The 16,604-nt window shown below is 45.6% G+C and overlaps 1 protein-coding gene and 1 long non-coding RNA gene across 3 annotated transcripts in view; one reads left to right on the top strand and one right to left on the bottom strand.

The window, feature by feature from the left end:
* BMERB1 (bMERB domain containing 1) overlaps positions 1-16,604 on the top strand; it is a 105,639-nt gene that overhangs the window by 44,319 nt on the left and 44,716 nt on the right. The window lies entirely within an intron of this gene.
* The window catches only part of LOC116581207, a 29,172-nt gene continuing 25,756 nt past the window's right edge, over positions 13,189-16,604 (bottom strand). The window contains exons 7-8 of one of the 2 annotated variants that reach the window (XR_004281953.1): positions 14,101-14,208; positions 13,189-13,544 (exon numbers count right to left, since the gene is read on the bottom strand). This is a non-coding gene — a long non-coding RNA (uncharacterized LOC116581207). Of the gene's footprint in view, positions 13,545-13,727; positions 14,209-16,604 lie in introns of those variants that run through there. The other variant, XR_004281952.1, reaches the window with a different exon arrangement.

Genomic DNA, 16,604 nt, shown 5'->3' with positions numbered 1-16,604 from the left:
CACTCACTAAACAGTGCGTGCAAGAATGGCTGTTGTCACCTTCAGTCATTGCTAGGTGTCTGGAAGGTCTAGGGCAGGAAGCCATCAGCCCTGCAGACTATAAGATGATGGTTGCATTACTCAGGGCTCTCAGGTTCAAGCAACACGATGAATTCAACTGCCTTAAGCTAAAGAAGGAGGTTACTGGGGGCACCTGGGTGGCTCTGTCCGTTGAGTGTCCGACTCTTGATTTGGGCTCAGGTCATGATCTCCGTCCGGGGAAAAAAAGTCCCACCTAGCAGGGAGTCTGCTTGAGGATTTCTCTCCCTCCTTCTCTGCCCCTCCCCATCCCCCACTTATGCTCACTCTTGCTCTCTCTCTCTCTCAAATAAATAAATAAAATCCTTAGAAAAAGAGGTTATTGGCTTATGCATAGATTTCAGGCATGGCTAGATCCAGGGGTTCAGAACCTCATCAGTTCAGTCATGGGTCAGCCGGACGGAGTGTTTTCATCTTCTCTTTATTCTGCATCTAGCAAGTGTTAGATTCTTTCTCAAGACAGGTGCTTTCCATGTGGTGACACCAACTGCTCCAAGCTTATGTGACCCATCAGCTAGCAATCCTAGCAGGGACAGTCATCTTCTCCGGTAGTTTCACTAAATGTCCTGGGACTGACTCTCATTGCTCCAACTGGGATAATCCGTCCATCTGAACCAATTATTGTGGCAGTAGAGGGAGAGGAAGAGGTGGCAGTGGAATATTTTGATTGGTCAGTTTCTGGGTCACGTGTCCAGTCCTCCAAAGGAAAATCAGTAAATGCACAGTAGCTGGGGCAAAAGAAAGACGTCATTCAGAGGTCACTGGGCTTGAGGAGCTGGACTCGGAGGCTGGAGGCCTGATTCTGACGTTGCCATCAGTTAGCAAATCTCTGATTCTGACGTTGCCATCAGTTCGCAAATCTCCTCGGTATTCGGGTCCTTCATCCATAAAAGGACAGTCACACCCATCAAATGCCAAAAAGTACCAGCCCCGGGAAGACATCGCTCCCTTTTTCCAGCCCCCTTGCTTACTTTCTTCAGAAAACAGTTTGGACGATGTCTGAACCGTTTCGACCTGATGTGACTTACAAGGAAATTATGCATGTGTTTTATATCCATTCCGGTCATTTCGGTAATTGGTTCTGAGACACTGTTTATCTCCCCCAGCTCCATCCCAAGTATAAACTGCCATTTCCAGCTGTTTCACTGGAGGAAGATGGGGAAGGATGCTTGTTTCCTTCTCGGGAAAAGAGAAGGGACGTAAACAGACATCCACCAGAAAAACAAAACCAAAGCCTGAAACCAATTTGCCGACTCCCAGATTGTCCATTTTAGGCATATTCAACTAGTCTCTCCACCTGCAAATCAGTAATTCTTGGGAGCTGGGCTAGTTAGTGCACAACTGAGGGAGTAATTAGAAATCCAGAAAATCCATTATTTGAGAGGCCCATGCTGATGATTCAGAAGATATAAGAACTGGGAGACTGTTTTGCCTTTATCTGGGCTATGTGTGAGGATCCTTTCGGGTGTAGGCAACTGAAACCCATTCGACTTAGCCAAGGGGATATTGTTTAGGATTTGGGTTAGTTAGGATTTCCCAGAGAAACTCAACATGAGCTATATATCTATATCTCTGTATCTATCTACATAGATAGATTTCTCTCTATATATAAACATATATATACATATACGTATATGTGTATATATATATATATATATATATATATAGTTTATCATGAAGAATTTGTTCATGTGATTATGGAGGCTGGAAATTCTCATGATCTGCCATCTGTTAATTGAAAACCCAGGAGAACCTGGGGTGTAAATCAGTCTGAGTCCAGAGGAAGGCCTGAGAACCAGGGGAGCTGATGATATAAACACCAGGTCTTGGGCAGGAGAAGATGAGCTGTGCTGTCCCAGCTCAGTCAGTGAAGTAGAAAAAGGAAGGGGTGAATTCCTCTTTCTTCTGCCTTTTGAGCTGTTCAGGCCTTCAACGAATTAGACGCAGCCCACCCACACTGGGCGAAGGCAATCTCTTGTTGCCTCTTAAACCACACAGGTTGGAACTGTGCAGATTCTCTTTTATGAGGATATTTTTCAATAAATGCAGTATAGTCCTACAAATGTATTTTCTCTTCCTTATGATATTCTTAATACTATTTTCTTTCTAGCCTACTTTATGGTATATGATACATATAATGTATGTTATTGTTTATGTTACTGGTCAAGTTTCTGGTCAACAGTAGCCTATTCCTAGTTAACTTTTGGGGGAGTTGAAAGGTATACATGCATTGGACTATGTAGGGAGTGGGGTGTCGTTGGCCCCTGTGTTGTTTGAGGGTCAACTGTGTGGTGCACCTAAGTAAATTCCCAATGATAGTGAGATCTTGTTACCGTCACCTCTTTTAGATAAAGCTGAGATGGTCTACCCCATAGCACAGCACAGGTTAGGGGGCCAGAGTCCTGGGGTTTGAATACTGGATCCAATATTCAATGACTATGTGAACTTCTTAGGCAAATTAACCTGCCTCCATGTCTTAGCTTTCTCATTTACCAAATAGGTATGATAATAGTACCTACCTGATACACGGGTTGAGACCATTAAATGTGTTAATATAAGCAAAATGTTCAGAATTCTGCCTGGCAAATAGTAAAGACAATAAATAATAACTATTATCTTTACAGTAAAGTTTATTTCAATTATGGCTTGGATTATTCATCAGATTATATGAAAAAAATAAAAAGTGCTAGAAAGAGAAGTTTTGTGAGTATGGAAAAATAGGGCTAAGTAACCATTACTAAGATTGAATATATCATTGCTGTTGCCTTTGAGATTATTGCTTGAATTCTAGATCGAAATTCATTTTACAACTTTAAAACCTTAAATAGGAGTTTCTTCTAAACAAACTTGTGGAAATTATTAGCTATTCTGCTCATGTTACCTGGCAAGGAAGACCAATTGTTTTTGGTTTTGTTTTTGTTTTACCAAGTTTATCAGCATAAGAAGTTTGGAACTTAAAACCTTTGACATCCTCGTTTTTTGTTTTTTGTTTTTAAGATTTTATTTATTTACTTGACAGAGATCACAAGTAGGCAGAGAGAGAGAGGAGGAAGCAGGCTTCCCACTGAGAGGAGAGCCCAATGCGGGGCTCGATCCCAGAACCCTGGGATCATGACCTGAGCTGTAGGCAGAGGCTTTAACCCACTGAGCCACCCAGGCACCCCGACATCCTCGTTTATAAAAGACAAGTCACAGAGTCACTTTTCCTAAATGTCTAAAGTACCCCCTTTGGAGAAGGGTTTGCAAACCTTTTCTTAAAGGGCTAATAGTAAATATTTGTGTCTTTGAAGCCATATGGTATCTATCCCAACCATCCAACTCTGTGTGAAAGCAGCCATAGACGACACATAAACAAATGGGCACATGGCTATGTTCCAATAAAGCTTTATTTATGGACACTGAAATTTGAATTTTGTATAATTTCCACATGTCATGATCCAGTCCTTTCCTTTCGATTTTTTTCCCCCAACAATTTAAAAATGTATCAAAACCAGTTTTAGCTCCCAGACTGCACAAAACCCGAAGGGTCTAGATCTGGCCCTCAGGCTGCAGTGTGCAGACCCTGCCTTAGGAGCCGGGTGTGCAGGCTTTCCGGAAGAAGGCAGGTGGGAGATACTAGGACCGCCCTTTGCTCCATAGCTGGGTTACTCTAGTGGCATTTTCAGCCCCTGCTGCTCAGCCTCACACGTTTTTGGATGTTGAGTGGGATGCCTGGGTGGCTCAGTCATTAAGCATCTGCCTTCAGCTCAGGTCATGATCCCAGGGTCCTGGGATCAAGTCCCTCATCGGGCTTGCTCTACAGGAAGCCTGCTTCTCCCTCTCCCACTCCCCCGGCTTCTGTTCCCTCTTTCCCTGTGTCTCTGTCAAATAAATAACTAAAATCTTCAAACAAAAACCAAAAAAAAGCCCTCTAAGCACAACTGAAAAAAAAAAAAAAAAAAGATGCCAGGTGTTAGTGTGACTCTCTACAGGAGACTCCCAAAATGTTTAAGCAAAAACAGGACACAATAGGTTCTATTTATCCAGGAATGGTTGATTCAGGGTTTCAAAACACCTCATTTGTTCCTGCCCATCTCTTGGTTCTTGACCACGTGACAGCAGGTTCATGTCCAGCAGGAAACTGGACAGAGTTTCTCTTCCTGCAAGAGTTCACATAAGAGTTCTGGACCGGATTCCTTGTGTTTTGTCACGGGGCCCCTTGCCCATCAGAACCAGCCCCGGTGGCTAGGGACACAGAATGCTATGCCACTCCACAATCCCCAAGACTGGGGGCCGGTGGCCTCATTGGTTCCCCAGTGGATGTCGGGGTCTTATTACCAAAGAAAGGCGAAGCATGCAGGGAGGCAGAATCAACAGATGGCCACTGCATGTCAGAGACATCACACGATGACATTTAGAGCTGAAATGCCCTGATCAAAATGAGCCCGCAGCAGGAACTTGCCCTTTAAACTCCCTCGTCTCAACGAATTGCTGGTCTCCCCTTAGGCAAAATGTTCTTTGCGGGTTCCAGCTTCCCTCGGAGCAGACCCTCTGGGCTTGGCACAGCTGGAACTATGGAAAGTTTTATTTTTCATTTTCCATGCATTCAGGTGGCCTAGACTCCTAGTACTCTGTTGATTGAAATTCTGTTTGGGGGAAGCAGTAACTTGAATAGCTAACAGGCTGGCTCAGCCCCTCGTCCCTCTCAGGCAAGGCAGACCCAGTCCAACTCTAGCTGTGCTCCAAATAGCCCCTTCCTGACGTGGGCGCTGCATGATTCATACTGGAGTTTTCCAGGCTCACGGGTGTTGTTGACAGTTTCTCCTGCTCTTCTCTACCCCATGGCATTGAGCTTTTCCTACCTTTTCCCAAATACCTTTCACTACTTCACATTCACAGTGGGGTACTCTTCATTCCCAGCCTGTTTTTCTCCCCCAACTTATGCCAGAACCAGACTTCAGCCCTCGGTTCCTGGCACGCACTTTAAGAGATGCCAAGCAGTGGGGAGGTGCCTAGGTGGCTCAGTCAGTTTAGTGTCTGCCTTCAGCTCAGGTCATGAACTCGGGGTTCTGGGATCGAGCCCTGCATTGGTCTCCTTGCTCAGTGGGGAGCCTGCTTCTTCCTCTCCTTCTGGAGCTCCACCCTGCTTGTGCTCTCTCTCTCTCTTTCTCTCAAATGAATAAGATCTTTAAAAAAAAAAAAAAAAAGGCACCAAGCAGGTGTAGGGGAAGAAAAAAAATCTTTTTCTTCTATGCGCATTAGGGTCCTGGGCTGGGGGTCTGTAAATTAAACTGACAAAAGATGGATTTACAAGAGAGGAATGAACAGAAGTTTGTGACCGTGTGCATTGCACATACACACGGCCTCCATGGTGAGCAGCTCATGGGAGTGGTTAGAATTGGGACAAAAGAACAATAAATTTTTAGAGAAGTGACAAGTCACTTGACTTGGAGCTGCCAGGCAGTACATCGTGGGGAGGTAAATGAACGTGGGAAATTCATGTCAGGGAAGGGCTAATTTTCAGCAGAGTTTGTTTTATAGATTTGTCTGGTAATGATAATGGTCTAGAGTTCTCTCTGGTGATTAACCTCTGCCCTTCCTGATAGTGAGGGGAAGGATACACCTCTGCAGACTGACGTCCTACTTTCAGGCAAATCAGGGAAGGGCAGAGAGCTTTCTTTGTTTCTCATTCTTTTGCTTTTTTTCTTGAATGCCTTTAGCTCAAAACAATTCTTAGGCCAAGGGGGCAAATTTGGGGATGCCACATTCTGCTGGCCTTCACAAGGAACCTTCTGGATGCCCTCCAGGGCTAACTGAGGACTGGGCTGGTGTTTCGGACTCCACTGGGTGCGCCTGGGTGTACGCCCCAAAACACTCTGCCTCCTCATGATTTGAATGCCACACCCCAGGCCAGTTGGCCGGGTCTGTGGGAAGAAGATGGGACACCAGCGGGCTGTGGGCTGTCCCACTCCCAGAAAGATCCACAGGACCAATTGCTGCTGAGTGGGGAAAAGCAGCAGGCATGTGCCTAATTGCGTTTGAAATGATTGCCTTTGCTTTATTTTATTTTATTGCATTTACTGATTGCTCACAATGACCAGGCCCCGGGCTAAGCACTTTGCATGGGTTGTGATGCATTTAATCTTCATCCTCTGAGGCAATGGCAGGAGGCTGTGCTGGCTTCCCCTGGGCTGTTCCCTCTGCTGTGTGCTCTCTTCCAGGAGACAGCAACCGTGGAAACCACCACCAGATCTCCTCACTGCCCCCGTGAAACGGCCTTCTGTAGGTCAACCGCCAGGAATCCAACCCTGATTTTCCACCACCTCCTCTGGCCCTTTCCCATCGCTGCCTCCCACAGCGCTGCTCCCCTTTCTCATTTCGCTCCAGCAACATGGACCTTCTCTCTGTTCTTGAATATGAAGCCTGTAGCCATTGAGGGCTTCGGCACCCACAGCTTTGTCTGCCAGTAGCGGTCCTTCCTCCCATCTTCTCAAGCCTGCTCCTCTTGGCCATTCGATGGCAGCTCAGATGTCATTTTCTCGGAGCAGCCTTCCCAGACCCCAGTGTCAGAAGGGGTCCCCCATCCATCGCTTGGTAGCTCATAAGCACATATTTCTCACTATGTAATCCAGCCAACTTAAAGGATACTGTCTATCTCCCTTGCTTGTTGCCCATCTTCCCCCAGTAGGAAGGAGGTTTCATTTCCATAGGCCAGCTTCTGGAACATTGGCTGGTGTACGGTAGTTATGTTGAACAAACAGAGAGTCACCTAATGACATGGGAAGCCATGTCATTTGTCCAAAACTCCACAGAGGAAGGGCCACTCGAGGGGACAGAGCGCTGAGTGTTCAAAAAGGATGAATGAACTGAATGAAAAAAATCAGAACCTATGAAAAGAATATCTGGTTGAACCTCTGCCTTGCTTTGGTGTCCAGTTTTTTTTGTTTTGTCTTAGTTTTGTGTGTGTGTTTTGTTTTGTTTTGTTTTTTGGTGTCTTCAGTTTTTCTGAAGTCAAGTTGACCCTTGGACGTAATGCTCAGATTTTCGCATCTCTTGAAGCATTGCTGGGGGGAGCTGGCTCGACGCCACCCCTCCAGTTCAGGCAGGGACACACAAGAAATTCTGGGATTTTGCTCCATTTGCATGTGATCCTCTTCATCTTTTACCGTGGGAATATTTTTCTTCCGATTTTGAAAATAACTCCGGAGTCTACCCGCAGGGAGGTGTACGTAACTTCCCACCCTGTAAATGTGGGCTGTGCTTGGTGACTTGCTTCCAAAGAGGACAGTATGGGAGGTAGTGGGGCGGAGGGCAAGAACAGCCTTCCAGTGGAGGGATCTGACAAATACTACTTGGCCAGGTGGTCAAAGTCAGTATCAGCATTGATAAGTCATCTTGAGAACATGTGCCCTTGATAGAAGGTGATGAGAATGGCCGATCCCCTCTGTGGTCTTCCTCTTTCAAACCCATTGCCCCAGTATAAAGATCAGAGAAATAATCAGACAAATCTCAATTGAAGGACATTCTCTAAAACAGCCGTGAGTACCCCTCCAAACTGTCAAGGTCATCATCCAAAACAAGGAATACTGTCACAGCCAAGAGGACCCTAAATGTCGTGATAACCTGAATGGAATCGGGAACAGAAAAAGGACATTAGGTAAAAACTAAGGGACACTGAACAAAGTCTGGATTTCAGTTAATTAAAAAAAAATTTTTTTTAATTAAAAAAAAAAGTCCTAAATCTCTTGTCTCTGTGATTGATCTCCCTGGTGGGGCCATGGCATACTTCTCATGCTGGACTTCCCATCCAGAATCTCCATCTCCACTTTGGCTTCTCTTTCCTTCCTCTCCCATGATCCAGCTCTGCCCCTGGCATCCCGGCGTGCCTTCTGTGTTGGTGAATGTTGACCTTGGCCTACCCATGCTCGCATGCAGTCCTTGCACTGGCTTCCTTGACTGAGGCTCTCTGACCCTCAGACACCTTGAATCACACCCAAATCACCCCTATTCACACATGGTTTATCCCATGCTATTCCCCTCTCTGGCATTCTCTGAATGAAAATAATATTCTCCAAGCAGTTTACCCCCAAGTTTCCAGCCAGTGAAGGATGAAATGAGCCACATGATTTCCAGGCTAGGCAATTTTTAAAAACTGAAATATTACTTTAGACAGTTGCAATTAATTTTCCTCTAGATCCCAATAATTTTAGCCCCACCAAGCATGGTTTTAAGCGGCACCATCTGGTTCTCTAGCCATCCTTGCGTGACCTTCGCCCTTCACCTACTTCTGAATTGGTTTGTAAATTGCAAGTGTTAGGGAGTCTTAGGAGAGATGTATGAATCACAGCTCAGGATAGATTCATAATCGTCTATATTCGTGAAATTGTTCTGAGATTGCTGGGATGGAGGATTTTTTTTTAATGGGCTTTGAATAATAGAATGAAACTGAAAAAGTGCTACAGAAAATATTAGTTGCCTGTGCAATTTTATTTTTTATTTTCTAAATATTTGTTTATTTGAGAGAGAGAGAGAGAGAGAGAGAGCATGAGTGGGAGGGGCAGAGGGAGATGGGAAGAGAGAATCCTGAGGCAGACTCTGTGCTGAGCATGGAGACCGACACAGGGCTTGATTTCAGAACCCTGAGATCACAGATGGAGCTGAAACCAAGAGTCAGATGCTTAACCAGCTGTGCCATCCAGGCACCCCATGTTTATGAAATTTTATTTAGATAATCATCTTATTATTATTACAAGGTTATCAGTTTCCACAGTTTAAATTTGACATCTCTACCAACTCCCACTGAATTAGTAAGAATATCTGATTCTCTTACATGGTCTCAAAGGACTTTTGAAACCAACCCAAGCCCTTCCACTCGGGGCTGGGAGAAATATGACAGAGCTGTTTGGTGACTCATTGAAGGTCACTTAGAAGTGTTGGAGGGAGGATGCCAAGTAATGAAAAATGACATTACACATTGTCAAATAATCTGCCAGAACTCGTGTGTCATCTCCTTCAAAGTCCCACCTTGATGGTAACACACACATTATTCAGATGAAAACCTTTCTAGAAATCCTCCTTTGGATCTGTAGTCCCAGTCTGTGTTGAGATCTTGTCAACAGCCCAATAATGATAAAGCTTTGCCTTGGAGAGGAAGTTTGATTTTTTGGAACTACCCAAAGTCATTCCAAGCCAGCTTGTGCAAATAAAGTGGGTAATCAGATCATGCGAATATAAAAACATGAATTTAAATGCGCTAAACTGCTTTTCTTCAGTGGCTCATAAGCTGATTTGAAAGTAATTATCAAAGAGTTTGTTTATTAATATCTCTCAATATTCCAGAAAGGATTTAATAGCCATGTAAGAGTCTAAGAAGTTTTAAAAGGCTTGAGGAATGTTGGTATTATTAGAAACATAAAGCATTCCAAGATGATTCCTTGAAGGATAATATTCTAGAATTAAAAAAAAAAAAGAATTTATTTCCATTACCTTAGTATCACTCCTCCACCCCAGGCTTAATGTTGGTTTTGTGGATGATGTAGGTGGGGCACAATATTTTTGGTGCTTCTCATCCTTCCTAAGAAGGCATGAGATGGGGTGGTGTATGAGTGGGGTATTCCCAATGAACAGAGTTCTGGGACAGAAGGTAAAAGGGAGAGGGGCTCCCAAGGGACTGATCTATTCTGTGCTTTGCCACCCATAGCTCCAGTTGTGATGGTGTCTGTGGTGGGGTGCTGTCTCTTTTGATGATGATGGTGATGGTGGTGGGGATGGTGTGGTTGTGGTGATGGCAATGATGGTGGGGATGGTGATGATGATGGTGACAGCGATGATGGAGGTAGTGATTGTGATGATGGTGATGGTTATGGTGGTGATGATGGTGGTAATGGTGATGACGGAGATAGTGATTGTGATGATGGTGGTCATGGTGATGGTCATGATGATAATGATGGTCATGGTGGTGATGGTAGTGTGGTGGTGATGGTGATGATGGAGGTAGTGACTGTGATGATGGTGGTCATGGTGATGATGACGGTGATGATGATGGTGACGGTGAATGATAATTGACACTCATCAAGATCTAACTTGGTCTTTTTGATGTACTAGCCTTAAAATCTCTGACTCAGCCCTCACTATGACCATTGTGTAGTTTCTATTATTGTCCTCACTTACAAATGATGGATACTGACAGTAGGTTAGCTTGCATAATCCCTGCACCAACTGTGCAAATAGTATGGAATGAACAAATATTGTAAGCAAGTATTGTTAGACCCACTTTAGTGAGAAAGAGGAAACTCAAAAGAATTTAAATTACTTGTCCAGGGGCACTAGCCAATAAAGGGCAGAGCCAACATTCTGAGTTGATTCATGTCATCAGCTAAACAATACTGTGCCATGGCTGCTGGAACTGAGCTGGGTGACATGGACAATGGCCAGTGAGCTGGAGGGCAGTCTCTCTGCTTTGTTGTCCCACATCCCTCACTGAGGTCCCCACCCTACAGACCATAGTTTCTTCCCTCAAAGATGATAATGACCCGGTCCTAGGACCGTCCATGTAGGTTTCTTCAGCCTTCTCTATTACATAGACTGTGGTAGGCTCAATAATGGCACCTCCAAGATGCCCACAGCCTAATCTATGAAACCTGTGCATATTACCTTGTATAGCAAACAGGAAGTAAGGTGTTCCTAGGAGCTCTCCTGAAAAAGTGGATCTAAACCAGTGATTCTCAGCCAGGGACACTTTTGTCCCCCAGGGGTTATTTGCAAATGTTTGAAGACATTTGGGGTTGGTGGGAGGATGCTCCTGGCGTCTAGTGGATGGAGGCCAGGGACACTGCCAACATCCTACTGCCCCTACATGCCCCCTGCTAAGGGGGCATAGGACAGCCCCCTTAGCAAAGAATGATCTGACCCTAAATGTCGGTAGTGGTGAGGGTGAGGGTGAGAGACTCCAGTCTAAACAAAATGCTTGGAGGCTGCTGAGCAGGGCTGAGATTAAACCCTTGCCATAGCTTCGGTCTCTGACTTTTCAGAGCAAGCCTTCGATGTTCTCGTGCTCTACTTCCTTACCCCCATTTTACAGATAAGGACACTGAGGCTTAAAGAGGTTAAATCATTTGCCCAACGTTGGCAGTTAGAAAGGGACAGAGCCAGAGCTTAAACCCAAGTCGGCTTGGCTGTGGCTCGGGGTTTTTTAACCCCAGGGCTGGGCGTGCATTCTCCTAATAACTTTTGCCATTTGGACAAGTCAGATGTGGCTGAGAAAACAGAAACTCAGGGAAGCTAAACAATTAGCCCAAGGTCACAACAGAGACTAAGAACCATAAGGTACAGAACTTGTCTCCAGAACAAGGTCTGGAGACAAGTCAGCTTCCTCGGCTGCAAAACCTTCCTCGCAGGGTGATTGTGAGTATAGAGTACATTCAGGAAGGCCTGGTGCAGCGGGAGGGGCATGCAGGACCCAGCGGCATCCTCCTTCACGAGGTAGGCTGCGGGGGGGGGGGTGGGCATGGAGCAGCCGGGAGTGCTGGAATTAAAAGCAGTTACTGCATCTTCTTGGGAAATGATGACTCATTAAAAGCAACCGCCTGTTTCCTATAATATTCCCGTTATAGCGAGAAGGCGAGATGCTTGGTGCATCTCTTAAGGCAGTGTTTGGGGGTTGAGATGAGCTTCTTTCCTCCATGAATGATTGATGACAATAAAAGGCAGGGGTGTCACCAGGAGCCTTAGAAGTGCATCAGGATATAGTAATGGGGCTTAGATATATTTCCCTGGGATTTAAGACTAATGGGTCAGAAGACGTGCATGGGTACGCTCAGTGGTGAGCCAAGAATGGCTCTCAACAGAGGGTTGCTGGGAACCCTCTGGACCCTGCTTCAGGGCAGGTGGAGTTGGAGGATTGAAGTCTTACCTAGAGGGACAGAGGAATGGCCCAGATGCAACCTGTTGATCTCCAGATCTGAGGATCCTCACCCTGTCTTCTTCCCCGTGTCAGTCTGGCTTCTTCCAGGGCAAGGACATGTGAGGGTAGTCAGAATGATACCGAGCACCCTTTATCATGCCAGGCATAGCGTCAAGCACTTCACATCTTATGTCCCCTCCCGAGCAGCAGCTCTGTGAGATGGGAGACCTATTTTACCCAAGAGGAAACTGAAATTAGGAGGATTAAGTGGTGAGTCTGGATCACACACTCGGCGATAGAAGCAAAACTTGAACTAGAATCTGTCTAGATCTACTACCATCGGGGATTGGCTGATGGTATACTAATGACCTTCCTCCCTACATGTAAGGTCCTTCCTAGAAGGTCAGCTCAATGAGGGCAAGGATCTTCTCTGTTTTGTTCCATCCCTGTTGCTTAGAGAAGTAGCTGGCGCAAAGTGGGTTTCCAATGCATACTTATTAAAGGAATAACAAGGGCAAATATCACAGAGGGAGTTAGAGAGAGAACTTGTTATATGCCTGGCACTTTCGCAAATTACCTACGAAATGGGTGTGATTGTTCCTGCATTGCAGATGAAGAAACTGAGGCCCAGAGTCATCAGTGGATGAGACCAAGGTCAGCATAGGAGCCAACCCTGAGACCCCAAAGCCCATGCCCATAACGATCCCCTTCGCTTGCCCTCTTCAAAGACTGTCCTGGCTCCCACAGTGCCTGTATCCACCAACTCTTTTCCTTTGCTCTTTCTTTCTTTCTTTCTTTTTTTTTTTAATCTACCTTGACTTATACCTGCTCATGCTAAAATTCAAATAGAGCCAAAAGCAATGCAACAACATCAGTGTCTTGGTGATGCTGGCAATGGCGGGAGAACTAGGCAAAGGGTATATGGGAAGTCTCTGTGATATCTTTGCAACTTCTCTAGAAACTTAAAATTATTCCAAAATAGGAAGTTTATTTAAAAATTCAAACAATGGAGGGGCACCTGGGTGGCTCAGTGGGTTGAGCTTCTGCCTTCGGCTCAGGTCGTGATCTCAGGGTTCTAGGATCGAGCCCTGCATCGGGCTCTCTGCTCAGCAGGGAGCCTGCTTCCTCCTCTCTCTCTCTCTGCCTGCCTGTCTGCCTGCTTGTGATCTCTATCTGTCAAATAAATAAATAAAATCTTTTAAAAAAATTCAAACAATGGAAAAGGTTGTATTAGGTGGGAGGGGCTCCTCGTAACACTGAACCCCCAACCCCACAGGCAATCCCCAAGGCCCTTCTCTCAGGTGTCCTTCTGAGGGCATTCTAAGGATGCTAGATACTTCATAAATGCTCGTTGGGGCTTAGATTAGTATGTCCACTCATGTAATTGCTTCCATGAAATGAGCTGGGTTGGAATAATGACTCAGTTGACTGATGCATCTTTGGATGAGAAAGTTGACACATGGTTGTGACTTTTCCTTCAGACTTGTGTTCTCATTCCATTGTCCAGAGACAACTCTGGAGTGTAGGCCTCCTGCTGTTTGTCAAGGGACTCTCAGAACCCAATCTTGATGTGTCCGGTCACACCCTGTTGGACAGGGCTATGAGACTGACTGAATGACCTCTAATACCCTTGCAACCCACAGGGCTGGAATCCCAGTGTATGACTGCTTTTCTAGGGTGGGTGACCGGGGTACCCCCAGTGGTACTCAGATGCTTCTAGCATCAAACAACATCAAATTACATGGTTGCAAAATCATTTTTTTCCTCCCCCAATTATCAACATTTATGATTACCAGAGAAAGCTTTGCCTTTAATACCTCCTGGGTACTTACTCACTTTCTAGGACTTGCTAATCCACCTAGCTGAGAAGGAAGAATTTGGCTTCAATCTGAGCTTTTAGCCGGAATTTAACAACATTGGTTTGTTTCCATTGGAATTATTTTTATGGCTACTTCCCAATTATGCTAAGTAATAGTGACTTATTCTTTATGGATACGATACCAATTTCCTTTAAGGAGCTTATTTGAGTGAAAAAAAAAGCCAATCTAAAGAAATATTGAGTAAATGATAATATTGTGTCTCTGCTTGGGCTGCTTTAGCAAAATTCCATAAACTGTAGGGCTTAAGCCATGAATACTGACTTCTCCTGGTTCTGGAGGCTTGGAAGTCCAAGATCAAGGCACCGGCAGACGTGGTGTTTGGTGAAAGCTTCCTCCCTGGCTTGTTGAGAGCAGTCTTCTCGCTGTGTCCTTGCACGGGGGAAAGCTGAAAAGAGAGAATGTCAGCTCTGTAGTCTTGTCTCATAAGGTCGCTAATCCCATCATGGGGCCCCACCCACATGACCTCTCTAACGCTGATTACCTACCAAAGAGCCCAACTCTTAATACCATCACACTGGGGTTTAGGATTTCAACCTATGAAATGAGTCAGGGGAGGGTTGGGGTGAGAACAGCCATTCAGCCCATTGCAAATCCACGCAGTGATGGAGGTTTGGAAAAGCTTGTCTGTAGCCCTTCGATCTACAACGTGGGTTTTGAACTCAGACACAGGTCGGAGTTCCAGCTCCGGCACTCACTGGTTCAGTGATTTTTTAGCCCATGATTTACAATCTCTCTGAGCCACATCCTAGCAGTCTGTAAAGCAAGGGTAATAGTGCTAGCATATGGGACCAGGTGCGTGAAAGTTATGAAGCAGAAAGAAGTAGGGGATGGTCCGGGGGATGCTGGGTTTAAAGTCCTGTTTGGACCCATGGTTGGAAAAGAGACTATAGGGAAGGCTTCTCTGTTCCCTGGCATGGCTTTACCCTTCCTTGCCCACATTTGAATCTCAAGCTTCTAGGAGATGGCCTGCTTTCAGCTAGGACCACGACCACTGCTCCCACCCCATCCCTGGACTGCTTTCAATTTTCGAGGTATATGGTGAGACATGCAGGTGCGTCTCAGTCATGCCCAGTGCTCAGCTCTTATTAGCTGGTGCTGCGGGGCTTGTGAGCCATGCGTTTCCCTGATGTGGCATTTGGGGATAAAAAGATGGATTTAGCTGCCTCATCCCCCAGAAGTGACTCAGCTCCCGGGAGCTCAGTGACGGCAGTCCCAGTTGGAGCCCTGGGGACCTCCTTGCTTTAGTGCTTGGCTCTCTCTCTATGCAGCAGTCCTGGAGCCTCATGGGCACGTCTTCTCTAGCTTCTCTGTCATTTTTTTTCCTGTAAGATTTTATTTATCCACCTGAGAGAGAGAGACAGAGATGAGAGCATGAGTTGGGGGGTGGGGGGTGGATAGGCAGAGGGAGAAGCAGACTTCCTGCTGAGCAGGGAGTGGGACTCAATGCAGGACTCGATCCCAGGACCCTGGGCTCATGACCTGAGCTGAAGCCAGATGCCTAACCCACTGAGCCACCCAGGCGCCCCACTTGTCCATCTTCTTCCAGGATTTGTCCTCATGGACACACTTATCGGCAGCTGTTGGATGCCTGCCCTCTAGCTGGAAAATGTTGCCGGGAAGGTTCCCATCACGCCAGCTCTGTTTGCAAGTTCAGACTGAAAAGCAACCGACTGTGTGTGACGCTCATTTATTTAAACCCTATACCAGCGTTTCTCAGGGTCTGGCCTGGAGGCTTTCTATGGAAGTTCCCTGGACACGACTCCCCAGCCCTGTTTTAGCCTAATCCCTGGGGGGAACCTCTGGGGGTAGAAGAGAGAATCCGCCTTTTTAACAAGCTACTCAGATAATCACCACGCCTGCTAACACTTGAGAACAGCGACTCCCCATATGCTCAATTTTCTCTCTTGTCAAGATGATGATGATAGTTCTTAAGTGGGGAGGTAGTTCTTAAATGAATGTGATTATTACGACAAGGGCTCTCCTAGGACACATCTGACTGGAAATTTCAGCTCTTCTTATTCCTTTTCTTTTTTTTCTTCTAAAATATTTTATTTATTTATTTGACAGAAAGAGAGATCACAAGTAGGCAGAGAGGCATCAGAGAGAAGCAGGCTCCCTGCTGAGCAGAGAACCCGATGCGGGGCTCGATCCCAGGACTCTGAGATCATGACCTGAGCTGAAGGCAGAGGCTTAACCCACGGAGCCACCCAGGCACCCTTTATTCCTTTTCTTGAGCTTCACCTTGCTTGTCTGTGAAATGGGGGTGCTATTAAGTAGGGCTATTTTGAGAATCAAATAAGGTGGTTTGATCCTAAAATCCAATAAATATTCAATCAATGTTAGCTCTTTTTGTTACTGGGTAAATCTTTTTTTTTTTTTTTTAATCTTTAAGCAGAAAATTATAGTATCTACCCTCTAGGGCAGGTGTTTTTCTATAAAGGGCCAGACAGCAAATATTTGAGGTTTTATGGACCATGTGGCCTCTGTCGCTGTTAAAACTCTAGTATTCTGTACTTGTAAAGTGGAAGCGGCCATAAATAATATGTAAATGAATGAGCATGGCCTATGCTTCAATAAAACTTTATTGGCAGGGGGCCAGTTTTGGCCCATGGCCATAGTTGCTAACCCCTCACCCAGGATGCTGTGAAGATTAACTGACATGAGGCTTATCGTGAGCCCAGCACAGTGCCTGCTCCTTTCTCCAGGAGAAGGAAAGCACTCAGGAGCGAGACTTTTCAAAAGAGATATCAGCCCTATTCTCAGCC

Source organism: Mustela erminea, chromosome 20, assembly GCF_009829155.1.
Source record: "Mustela erminea isolate mMusErm1 chromosome 20, mMusErm1.Pri, whole genome shotgun sequence".
Lineage (NCBI taxonomy): Eukaryota > Metazoa > Chordata > Mammalia > Carnivora > Mustelidae > Mustela > Mustela erminea.
This window is presented reverse-complemented; position numbering and strand designations above follow the sequence as displayed.